This window comes from Hyperolius riggenbachi, chromosome 3 (genome assembly GCF_040937935.1).
Source record: "Hyperolius riggenbachi isolate aHypRig1 chromosome 3, aHypRig1.pri, whole genome shotgun sequence".
NCBI classification, from domain to species: domain Eukaryota; kingdom Metazoa; phylum Chordata; class Amphibia; order Anura; family Hyperoliidae; genus Hyperolius; species Hyperolius riggenbachi.
Window position 1 is genome coordinate 186,578,658 of NC_090648.1, and position 12,118 is coordinate 186,590,775.

General features: G+C 44.2%; 1 pseudogene; it reads right to left on the bottom strand.

The window, feature by feature from the left end:
- Positions 1–5,540: 5,540 nt before the first annotated feature.
- Positions 5,541–6,236, bottom strand: LOC137562256 (10 kDa heat shock protein, mitochondrial pseudogene; annotated as a pseudogene).
- Positions 6,237–12,118: the final 5,882 nt, after the last annotated feature.

A 12,118-nucleotide genomic window follows, 5' to 3' on the forward strand; every position in this document is an offset into this window, starting at 1 on the left:
GTTAAACGTTAACATTAAATGTGATATCCGGAGATCCAGCGCTATCCAGGCACTTTGCTGTTATTTACAAGATGGCCACCTCGGATTTTATCCAGGAGTCGCTCAGCCTCTGTGTTTCCACTACTAGCGTTCTGCTACTGAACTATGATGATAGCATGGAGACCGGGCATTATAACTGCCTGTCTGTCAGGGATGGCTGCCTTGGGACTTTATTTCCTACAATACAGCGAAACTTGTGACTCTTGGCTTGTTGGCTGCCGCTGCCTGTGTGCTGCGGTGCCGGCCTTCCCTGGTGGGGTGCGGGGGCCTCCGGCGTGTCTTTATTGGTCGTGCGGGGGTCCCCGCGCCCTTCGTGGGGGGGAGGCGCCTTAGTACTAACACTTCCAGTGCCACACACGGCTGTGGAGAAGGGGCGAGGCCTGATCTCTCAAGGTTCATGTAACTTTCGTATTTTTCTCTACCCCTCTCCCTGATAAAGAACTGGTAACTGAGGTCACATCCAACTGCTGAGAAGGCCTCCCTCTACGTCTAAGCCTCCTGATGTTTACTGAACTTTCCCTTGGAAACATAGATACTTCTTCACTGCTGCTCCCTGAGTGCTTACTGTAGATGTTATAAATATGTTATGTTTAAAGCCAAAAATATCTCGCATGCGGAAGACACCACTAGTATAGGTAACCGCACAGTTTATGTTTCCCAACCGCGGGAGACATGGTATAGGCATCTTCGTTGTTGGGGTGAAGCTGCAGGGTGGGTTAGGGTGGGGGGTTGGGGGGGGGGTTTCATGGAACGGGTTCCATATCCTTCTTCCTGCCCAAGATGGTCCGGTTTCTGCCTCCTACCTGTAGATTATGCTCCTGTGTACATTATCCCTGCTATGTAGGTAGCCTTATTTGTACTATGTATATGTTAAACCATGATTAATAGATCTGCACAGATAAATTGTATATTATGGAACACCAGGGGGCTCAATTCACCTATAAAGAGATCCTTAGTGTTCAATTTCCTTAAAGAGAACCCGAGGTGGGTTTGAAGAATGTTATCTGCATACAGAGGCTGTATCTGCCTATACAGCTCAGCCTCTGTTGCTATCCCAAACCCCCCTAAGGTCCCCCTGCACTCTGCAATCCCTCATAAATCACAGCCACGCTGCTGACAAACAGCTTGTCAGAGCTGGCTGTGTTTATCTCTATAGTGTCAGTCTGCTGCTCTCCCCGCCTCCTGCAGAACTCCGGTCCCCGCCTGCATCCCTTACCTCCCTGCTGATTGGAGGGAAGGGATGGGGGCAGGGACCGGAGCTATGCAGGAGGCGGAGGAGCAGCCGAGACTGACACTACAGATGTAAACACAGCCTCACAGCACCTGCTGTAAATTTTATGGGGGATTGCAGAGTGCAGGGGGACCTTAGGGGGGTTTGGGATAGCAACAGAGGCTGGGCTGTATAGGCAGATCCAGCCTCTGTATGCAGATAACATTCTTTAAACACACCTCGGGTTCTCTTTAAAAAACAAACCCCTCACCTAGTAATTCTTGTTGAGACTCACTTGACTGGCAGTAAGTTAATGGCTCTCAAAAAGCCATGGATCGGTAACTGTTACAACTCCACCTACTCGTCATATTCGAGAGGTGTCAGCATACTGGTCAGGAAGGGACTCCCATTCCAACTGCTAGACCTTGATCTGGACCCCTCTGGTCGGTACGTCCTGATGCATGCTAAAATACATGAAACCACTCTAGTGCTAGTAGGACTATACAATCCCCCCCCCCCCCGGATCACCCGACCTTATACATGAAATTGCGCAAAAAACACTTGCCTTCTCAACTCCATACGTTTTTTTACTTGGCGACTTTAATATGGTCCCGTCCCCAACAGTTGATAGGCTAACGCCAAGACCCTCAGAACCTACAGCACTGCATGACTGGTCTCAGGCATACACTCTTTGTGATGTCTGGAGGTGGAAACATCCAGATAAACCGGGGTATACCTGCCACTCAACATCATATCGGACTATGTCCCGCATTGATCTAATCTACAGTTCCACTTTAGGCTTAACCTTAATACACAATGTGATGATGCTGCCCAGGGGGATCGCAGATCACTGTCCACTAGCTCTACAACTGGATCTTGGCGTTACTCGCTCGGACTCAGTATGGAGACTTGCCCCACACTGGCTCGACGTACCCAGAGTTAAATATCACGTAATGGACTACATGAAAGAGTACTGGCGGCTCCCTCACGACCCTGTCCCAGCACTAATCAAATGGGACGCCTACAAAGCTGTAACCAGGGGCGCATATATGTCCGGCGTTGCCGAGGAAAAAAGACAGTCTAATATCACTATGCAAAATCTAGAACAAAAAGCACTGGCAGCAGAGCAAACTTACATCAACACTAAAACTGATGAGGATTATGACTTATGGCAGACGTCCTTGACCTTACTCTCCACTAAACAATTAGATTATACTAAACAAGGCATCCAAGTCAAAACAGTTAGGAGCTTTGAACAGGCCGACAAGACAGGTAGACTCCTCGCCCAACTAGTAAGGCAGGACCAAAACATGGCTCAGATCGCAAAGATCACTACCACACATGGTAATTAACGCACCCGGGGGACATCAATGCCGAGTTCCAAAGCTTTTATACACATCTGTACACCTCCATAATCACAAAGACTCCCTCAGACATCCAAGCTTACCTATCACAGATCTCTCTCCCCAGACTTTCGGTGGAAGATAGGGACCTACTGGAGGCGGACATCACTCTCCAGGAGGTGTGCCAGGCAGTATCTACCCTTAAGCCAAGGAAAACCCCGGGACTCGACGGGCTCCCTACGGAACTCTATGTTAAGTATAGCAAACAACTGTCTCTGCAGCTCTTAGCACTATTTAAGGAAACGCTTTGGGAAGGGAAAGTCTCCCCCACTATGTCTGAGGCGTTAATCACAATAATTCCAAAGAAGGGCAAGGATCCATCTCTCTGCTCCTCTTACCGCCCTATCTCTTTGTTAAATGTGGACAGTAAAATTCTAGCAAAAATTCTGGCCACTCGCCTTAATATGGTTATCACCTCAATTGTTCACAAGGACCAATCAGGATTTATTCCCAGGAAGGGATGCGATGTCAATCTACGCAGGCTGTTTACGAATATATCCACTCGACACGATAACAGTGGCTCTAGAGTCATTGCATCCCTTGATGCTGAAAAAGCTTTTGATAGTGTCGAGTGAATATATTTGTGGGGAGTTCTGGAGAAGTTTGGGGTGGGCCCTAAATTTATTACCTATGTTAAGGCTCTTTACTCTGCCCCTATGGCGAAGGTTAGAACCGGGAATAGAATCTCCTCCTTCTTCCCTCTTGGCCGGGGAACCCGTCAGGGGTGCCCGTTGTCACCTGCACTTTTTGCACTGGCAATGGAACCCCTGGCGGCAACCCTGCGCTCCTCTCCGGAGATCCCTGGACTCCGTGTTGCTGGCCTAGAAGAAAAAGTGTCCCTATACGCGGATGACTTGCTCCTGTATCTCGCTGACCCATCCTCCTCCTTATCCGCAGCGCTATCTATCACTGACGATTTTGGAAGATATTCTGGGTTGGTAATTACCTGGAGCAAGTCTCTGTTGATGCCATTAGATCCTTGCCCTCAGGTATCGTCACCCTCCCATCCACTCCAGGTGGTATCCGCACTACGGTATCTCGGCATTGATGTCTCCCCTACAATCTCAGAGTTCTATGATCTTAATATTATCCCCGTCTTGACACATACTCGGGAAAAACTACGGGCCTGGGCAACACTTCCTCTATCCTTAATAGGACGCAGTAATCTTATTAAGATGTGTGCACTCCCTAAATTTCTGTACATTTTCCGTAACACCCCTATTCTTATCTCTGCACGCACCTTTTTGGAATTAGATAAAATAATTGGATCATTTATTTGGAACTCCTCATCTCCCCGTATAGCATTAAATAGCCTACAGCTACCTGTGGACAGGGGTGGGATTGCACTTCCTAAATTCAAATTTTATTATTGGTCAGCTGTCCTAACAACAGTATATTGGTGGTTCGCACAATCAGACTATAACCCGGCCACAGTACTGGAGGCGTCATTGTTGGGTTCATTTGCGGCTCTCTCCAGTTTACCCTTTCGAGAGCCCAAAGCAACACCATCCTTAACCACTCCTATGAAAACAACCGCAAAGGTCTGGGAGATAGCAGGGGCATACTTGACACGGAAGGGGCAATGGTCCCCACATACAACTCTATGGAACAACATCAAACTCAAAGAGTTTCTCTCAATCCCTGATCCGAGCATATGGGCTACTAAGGGCATTCTCAAAATCCAAGACATAGTTGATGGTAACTCCCTTAGACAATTTGGGAGCCTCAAACAATCATATAACCTCCCAACCTCTATGCTCTTTAGATTCTTTCAACTACGTCACGCCTTCAATACCCAGTTTAAGGACACTGACCTCTTAGTGCAATCCCACCCCTTAGAGGACTTACTATCACACTCAGGACTCACAGGGGTTACCTCCCAAATATATGCACTTCTTATTGACAAAGAGACCTGTCGGACCGACAAACTTATGAATAAATGGCAAAAAGATATCCCTGATCTTTCCCAGAAGGACTGGGAGGAAACTACTGCAAGTATGGTACCCACGCCTATAGCTGCCAGACACAAACTAATATCGCTAAAATTCTTATACAGATCATATATCACTCCTCACAGACTCCAAAACATGGGGAGAAAAGAGGATGGGAAATGCTGGAGATGTGGAGAGGACGAGGCTGGTTTTCTACATATATTCTGGTCTTGTGCTCACTTACATGAATATTGGGAAAATGTACACGACATGCTCTCCACCCTATTTCATAACTTAATACCCTACACTGCTAAAGCATGTCTGTTGGGAATATTTGGGGATATTGCACTCTCAGATAAAAAATTACTCCTAGCTCGTTTACTCCTTATGTATGCTAAAAGGGCGATTGCCATACGGTGGAAAAAGTTCTCTCCTCCATCTCTAGCGGATCTCAAAAAAGAAATCAATCAGGATGTTCCTATCTACAGGTCCGTATACGAAAACAGAGGCTCCCTTAAAGAGACTCTGTAACAAATTTTTCAGCCTTAGTTCTATTATCCTATAAGTTCCTATGCCTGTTCTAATCTGCTCTGGCTTACTGCAGTCTTTCCTAACTGCACTGTCTCTGTAATAAATCAATGTATCTTTCCTCTGTCCTGTTTGTCGGGCTAAAGCTTGATTGTGTGGAATGTGCAGGGCTGCTTGTGATTGGTAGAAGTGATACACACCCTCTGCAGGCCCCCTGCATACTCTGAATGACTCACACTCTATGCTTAGCTGAGCCTATTAGAAGCTGGTTAGTTTGTTTGTAAACACTGCCTAAAACTGTTAATTACAAGCCAGGATTGCAGCAGAGAGTGGCAGAAACAGCACAGAGGGGCACAGGAGAAAATAATGAATAGAATGGTATGCTTTTTATTGTAAGAATATTAGAGTACAGATTCTCTTTAAGAAATTTTATAAGATCTGGAAATGTTGGTTAGCATTCTGTCATATAGACATCTAACTGTATTTTTGCTTAATGGGTCTGTCTACATAATGTCTAACTGCAACTGCAAACTTTTATAATTAACCTCTGCGGGGGGAGGTGGGGGATCGGACTGGGACGGGGGGATGGGGGGAACCCGATTTGTATGTGTTGTTATATGTTTTCCCATGTGTTGAAAACAATAAAAATTGTTTTTTTTTTAAAAAAAAAGAGTGCAGACCTTTCCGCCATTCCACGCCCCACTCGCTCCTCTGTATTTTTTCTATTACCAACATTTACTGTAGCAATTATGTACATGCTTACATCAAGGTTGTTTGGTATGAGTTCATATAAAACACTGTTGCAGGGGCTTACTTCAAACATTTTCCAATATACCACCAATTCACCATCTTTGAACAAATAGTGTTCTTTATGATCTATTATGACCTTGTTTTCACCATATTCAGGAAGTAATGCCTTATCACCAATGGTTACTGACTGAATGTACCTACATTCTATGCTATATAACCTTCTCCAACTGCTTCCATTGTCACCTGCAAGACTTTGCCTTGAGATTATTCCAGAAGCACAATTATTCCTTTGTTGACAGTTTCTTGACAGAACTACTCAACAACAGGGACATGGTCAAATAAAGGAACATGTTTTTTCACTGCTTTTCCTACCATGGCAAATGACCTCTCTCTGCATAGCAAAAGGATGATTTTCAGCCTTGATTAATGTGATTCTTCAAAACAGTGAAATAAATGAATATACATTTTTTATACACCTATCTGGAGTGATCAGTGCTGGTGCAACACAAACCAACACATCAGTCTTAACCACTTTGCATCCAGACCTTGTTTCCCACTTATGGACCAAAGCAGTTTTGACAGTCCTTATTTAATCAGAAATAACTTTATCCTTAATTATGACACAGAAAGGAAATGTATATTGTTTTTTTCAAGACAAACTAGGCTTTCATTTTATGCCAATTTTTTACATCTAACAATTTTGTTTTCTATGAATTTTAATGGGAATACAAAGAACAAATAGAAAAAAACTTATTATTTTTCAGTTTTACCAATTCCAGTTTAAAAATAAAAAGTGCTACTGTAGATAAAAAACACAAATTTTGTTTGGCTATTCTTACCGCTTATCACTAAACTTAGATTATGTTCCTGTTACAATTTATGGTGAAAATATTTGATTCTGAAATAATGCTACAGAGTGTATTTTTCAATATGAACTGAGAAAATAAAAGTATTTTTAATGGTAAAAATAGCACTGCACTTTTAAAGAGGTACTGTAAGGTTAAAATCAACTCACTTCCAGTGTGTAGCCCACATCCACTTTATCAGGGAAAACCAGGTCTTCTTCGCCCCCAAAAAATGCACATAATCAGTGTTATTGCAGCTTTAAGACATTAGCCCCGCCCCTGAGGTCTTACATCCGCGGCTGTATATTATGTAGCTCTAGCTTAAGAAGCACAGCCTTCTGGGTAGTGGCATCCGGATTGGTTGGAGGCTGACTGGGTGAGTGAGGGCGCATAGGTGAGGAGTGTGTCCCTGCACAAGGTGGTGTTTCTCACTCTGGATGTAGTGACGGGCAACTTTTGTAGTAATTGGATTATGCTATGTGGATTATGCTATGTGCCCTCTCTTTTTTATCTTTTTCATGACGTGTTGGCTGATCATTGAGGAGACTGATTGAAGTATTGGGACTTTCAGTTGGATGAATACAAACTACTGGATGGTGACTTTTTTTGAACTGATCTCATATTGATCTGAGCTATCGAGCACTTCTTATCCTTTGAATGTGATTCTTTTTGGCAATCTACAGTATTGCTTATTTAGTGCGCTCCACGTACTGTTTTATTAACTCCATAAGCACAGATTTTTTTGTATCTTTCAGATTAATGGAATTGCTCTGTTTTTAAGTTGGATTCCATTATTTTGATCGGATTTTTTGTTTTTTTCACTTGTTAAGATGGCCACATACCATACGATAAAAATATCCAATTTTATACCAATTCGCTAAATACGATCAGTTGTCCCGAAAAATCTATATCTTTTGTTTTGATCAAGAAATCGATAAAAGATATGTGTGTGGTACCTTGAAAATTCTGATCAAAACTTCTGATCAATTGGAAAATTGGATCGGAATGCTCAAATAAAATCAAAATATAACAAAAATTGCATGGTGTGTGACCACCTTTAGTGTTCCCAAACTTTTTTTTCCAGAGAGATCTTAATGAATGAAACATTTGAATTATTTGTCTAACTAGACAAATGTCATTGCGGCTGTGCATCCTCGCTCCCGTCTCCAGAAGCTAACTATGCAGGCGCAGTATGTATACCGGCACAATAAGGAATAAAGGAATTGAGGCCGACAACGCGTGTATGTCCCAAAAAATACCACTGTATTATCTCTTTATTATGTATCAAAAAAGTATTAGTGCATACCAAGACTGTGATCCATATTAAAAGTTTGACAGATCTGTCAATACATTAAAAACATACATGGCCAGCCCACGCATCCAGCCATACACACTGCAGACCCACAGCAATCTGGTTAGCCTGTCAATACTAATGACCTATGGATCTATGGGAGAAGGCAGTCCGGGATTTAAGAAAACTCATTGGCAACATCAAACAACTCCGTTGCTGTAAGCGGCATGGCGAGTAGAAACAGATCCTGACTGTCCATACGTGTATCACAAATGACAGCTTGCCTAACACAACACAGATGGATGGATTAGCGACAGTTCATGTAACATACTTCAAACAACTTCCCAGTAGCAGCTCATTCGCAGCTGTGTAAACAACGGAAGTCCTTAGAATACACGTGTCACAATCACGCTCAGCAACTGAGCATATATATATCACCTTGTGTTGTTACTAGCAGTTCCCAGTGTGATGTATCGGTGCAGCCGTTTGGCTGTTATCTCTCACCCAGCCACCTGCCACGTGCTGATCATTGTCCCTTGGATGTAACCAGGTCTGCTTCCCAGATGGAGTACCCACAGTCCGCGCTAGTCTGCGCTCAGGTTTGTACAAACCACGAACCTCCGTGTGTGAACCGGCTTCCAGATACATCCGCTGTGTCAGGACGGCGTGTGCGGCATTACCACGTGGTGCTGGAGAGGAAAATGCCTACATGTTTCGTTTGGTCCAATCCCAAGCTTCCTCAGGGCGGAAGTGGTTTCCCAGAGGGGCTTTGCGCTGCCCTTCTTATACGTCAATGCAACTCCTCCCCGCTGACAGGTTCTGTGCATTCTTTGATTTCGTATAGAGGCTTCCATCTAGTGGCAGAAAAGCTAACTCTGTTTAAAGCCTTTTCTCATGCAAACACATCAACAGTATCATTCCTTACCAGCCTATCCTGCAAGAAAGCTGGAGCCAATCATTTCATAGAAAACTTCTCAAAGAAAAATCAACATTCAGGCCATCGGGTGCTCTTGAGCCCAAATTATACATCCATGCAGCTTCACGCTGCAGGAGTATTTTTTCGAGGTTACCACCACGTATATTTGGTTTCACAACCTGAATAACTTTTGCTCTTAGGCCCCGAACTTGTCCCGAATGCTGACTTTGAAAGTGTTCAGCGAGAGGCGACACTGGTTTTCCACTTGCAATATTCGACAGATGTTCTCCAATTCTTGTTTTAAAGGAGCGGGTTGACATACCTACATATAATTTCCTACATGGGCAGGTAACTAGGTATACAATACCCTGTGATTCACAGTTGCAAAACATCTGTATAGAGAAATGTTTTTTACCATCTTGAGACTCAAAAGTGCTTGTTCTGTCCACATAGGGACATATGGTACACCGACCACACCTATACATTCCTTTAGGGGGGGAGTCTTCTCTACAACCAATTATTGCTAGTTTTAGGGGGTAAAACTGTATGCACTAGTTCATCTTTTAGATTTCTAGCTCTACGGGCTGTTACTAACGGTCTTGGGCCCACGATTTTCTCAATTACCGGATCAAGACATAGAACCGGCCAGTGGGCAGCAAATATTTTATTGATTTCATCCCAATGTGTCCCATATTTTGTTATGATCCTTGTGCAATTCTTTTCCCCTACCTTTTTCTCTTGAGGAACCAGTAATGAGCTTCACTCTCTCTCGCCTGCATTCCGTAGGCTGGTACGCAAATTACGGTGCGGGCATCCGCGTTGCCTAAAACGTGTGTACATTCGCCGGGACTCATCGCGGAACTCTTTTTTATCCGAACAATTTCGTCAGACCCGCAGGAACTGTCCGGTCGGGATGCCCCTGACCAAGGACGGAGGGTGGTGGCTCGCCGCGTGGAGGAGAGTGTTGCCCGCTGTGGGTTTTCTAAAGGTTTTTGTGAGGAGAGTGCCTCCGCCGATTCGTATCTCCAAATCAAGGAACGTGATCACTTTTGCATCTATAACAGATGTCAACTTGATGTTCCGATTGTTTTGGTTCAACACATCAACAAATTGATGGAACTCCTCCTTCGTTTTCCTCCACACAACGAGCACATCATCCACGTACCTCAGCCAGAGCGCCACCCCCGACTGGAACAGCTCCTGTATGTACACCTCCTGTTCCTCCCACATTCCCAAGTGTATGCATGCGTACGCTGGAGCACAGGCCGCGCCCATACTGGTTCCTCGCATCTGCAGATAACACCTCCCATTCTCCAAGAAAAAGTTGTTCATAAGCACAAACTTCAATAAATCAATTAAATAGGAGTTGTGTTCTGTATGTAGTGGGTATTTTTCATCAAGGGCTTCTTCCACCGCTCTTAATCCTACCATATGTGGGATGGATGTATATAACGACTCAACGTCAATACTTGCCAAATAATATCCCTCCTCTATAGCAAAACCATTGATCTTATTTAACACGTGCATGGTGTCTCTTACATATGACTTTAATCCTTCCACCAGGGGCTTAAATTTACCATCTAAAAACCATCCCACAGCTTCACAGGGGCCATTTATTGCAGACACAATGGGTCTGCCGGGAGGGGGAACGTGCCCTTGTGGACCTTTGGAATCACATAGAGGGCGGGTCTGCTGAACTCCCCAACCTCCATATATTTGAACTATTGTTCGTTAATTATCCCATGGTGAACACCGTATTCCAATAATTGATTTAACTCATCCTTCACAGAAGGAAACGGGTCACCATGGATTCTCATGTAGGTTGAGGAGTCGCAAAGCTGCCTATCAACTTCCGCCCTATACATCGTCCTGTCCATCAAGACCACGTTCCCCCCTTTGTCACTCGGCTTAATGACTAGGTCATCACGACACTTCAAATCGTTAAGTGCCCACCTCTCATCATGTGATAGATTGTCTTCCCCAAAGGCTTTGAAAATTCAAATGTTCCAGATCACGGGCGACCAAGTCTAAGAAAATTTTTAGATGTTTGTCATTGTAAAAGGGGGGCATATACTCAGATTTTGCTTTTAGGTCAATATGTGCAGGTATTTCGATTAAAGATAACCAATCCTCATTTTCTTCATTCTCAAGTGGTACCTTATCTAACGTATCATCATTTTCTCGATCTATTGCGGGACATATGGACATATGTTGTTTGCGGAGATATACCTTTCTCAAAAATAGGGAAACGTAGTGGTGCTCAGCAGAGCTCGAATATTCGAGTAGCTCGAATATTCGAGCTCTTTTTCAGCTATTCGAGCTCGGTATTCGAGCTCCGAATAGCTGTAGCTATTCGAATGGGCTATTCGAGAACACTCGAATAGCCCATTCACTATTCGAGCTATTCGAGCAAACCGGCGCTATTCGAGCTCGGTACCGAGCTCGAATAGCGTCATAGCCCAGATTGATGTGCTTAGAGCCAATCAGAGGGCTCCCAGGCCCTCTGACGGCAGCCAATCACAGAGGGGGACCCTGGCCAGCCCCTACCCTATAAATAGCGGCCGCCATGTTCGGGTTTTCCATGCTTGCCTGAGACTTGTACAGAGAGAGATCTGCTCCTTTGTGCTTTGGCTTAGCAAGTGCTCTATTGTGTTCATTTACCTAGCGTTTTTGCTCACCTACACCTGCCATATACACCTGTATTGTTGTTATTTAGATAGACATTGTATTTTAGTTAGTAGCTTGTGTGTTACATTAGAGACAGGCAGCTGCTGCAAGCTTACAGGTTTAGGCCTCAGGGGGGCCTTGCCTCTGTGGGCAGCTGTCCTCTGTTTATTTCTCTCATCATCTATACCAGTATTTCTGCTGTCCTTTACTAATAGTATTGTAGTTATACTGTACTAGGAGTAGGACACTCACTGACTGTCACTGTTTATAGGCTACTAGCTAGCTCCTGCGTGTGTGCACTCACTCACTGTCTGTGTGTACACACACTCTATTTCCTTCTGATTACTGATTGATTATTGTTAGTTGTACTTACTTACTACTTACTCTTACTGTACCCGTAGGGACACTCACTGTCACTGTTCATATAGGCTACTAGCTCCTGCGTGTGCGCACTCACTGTCTGAGTGTACACACACAACACACACTCTATTTCCTTCTGATCGCTGATTGATTATTGTAATTAGTTAGTTCTACTTAC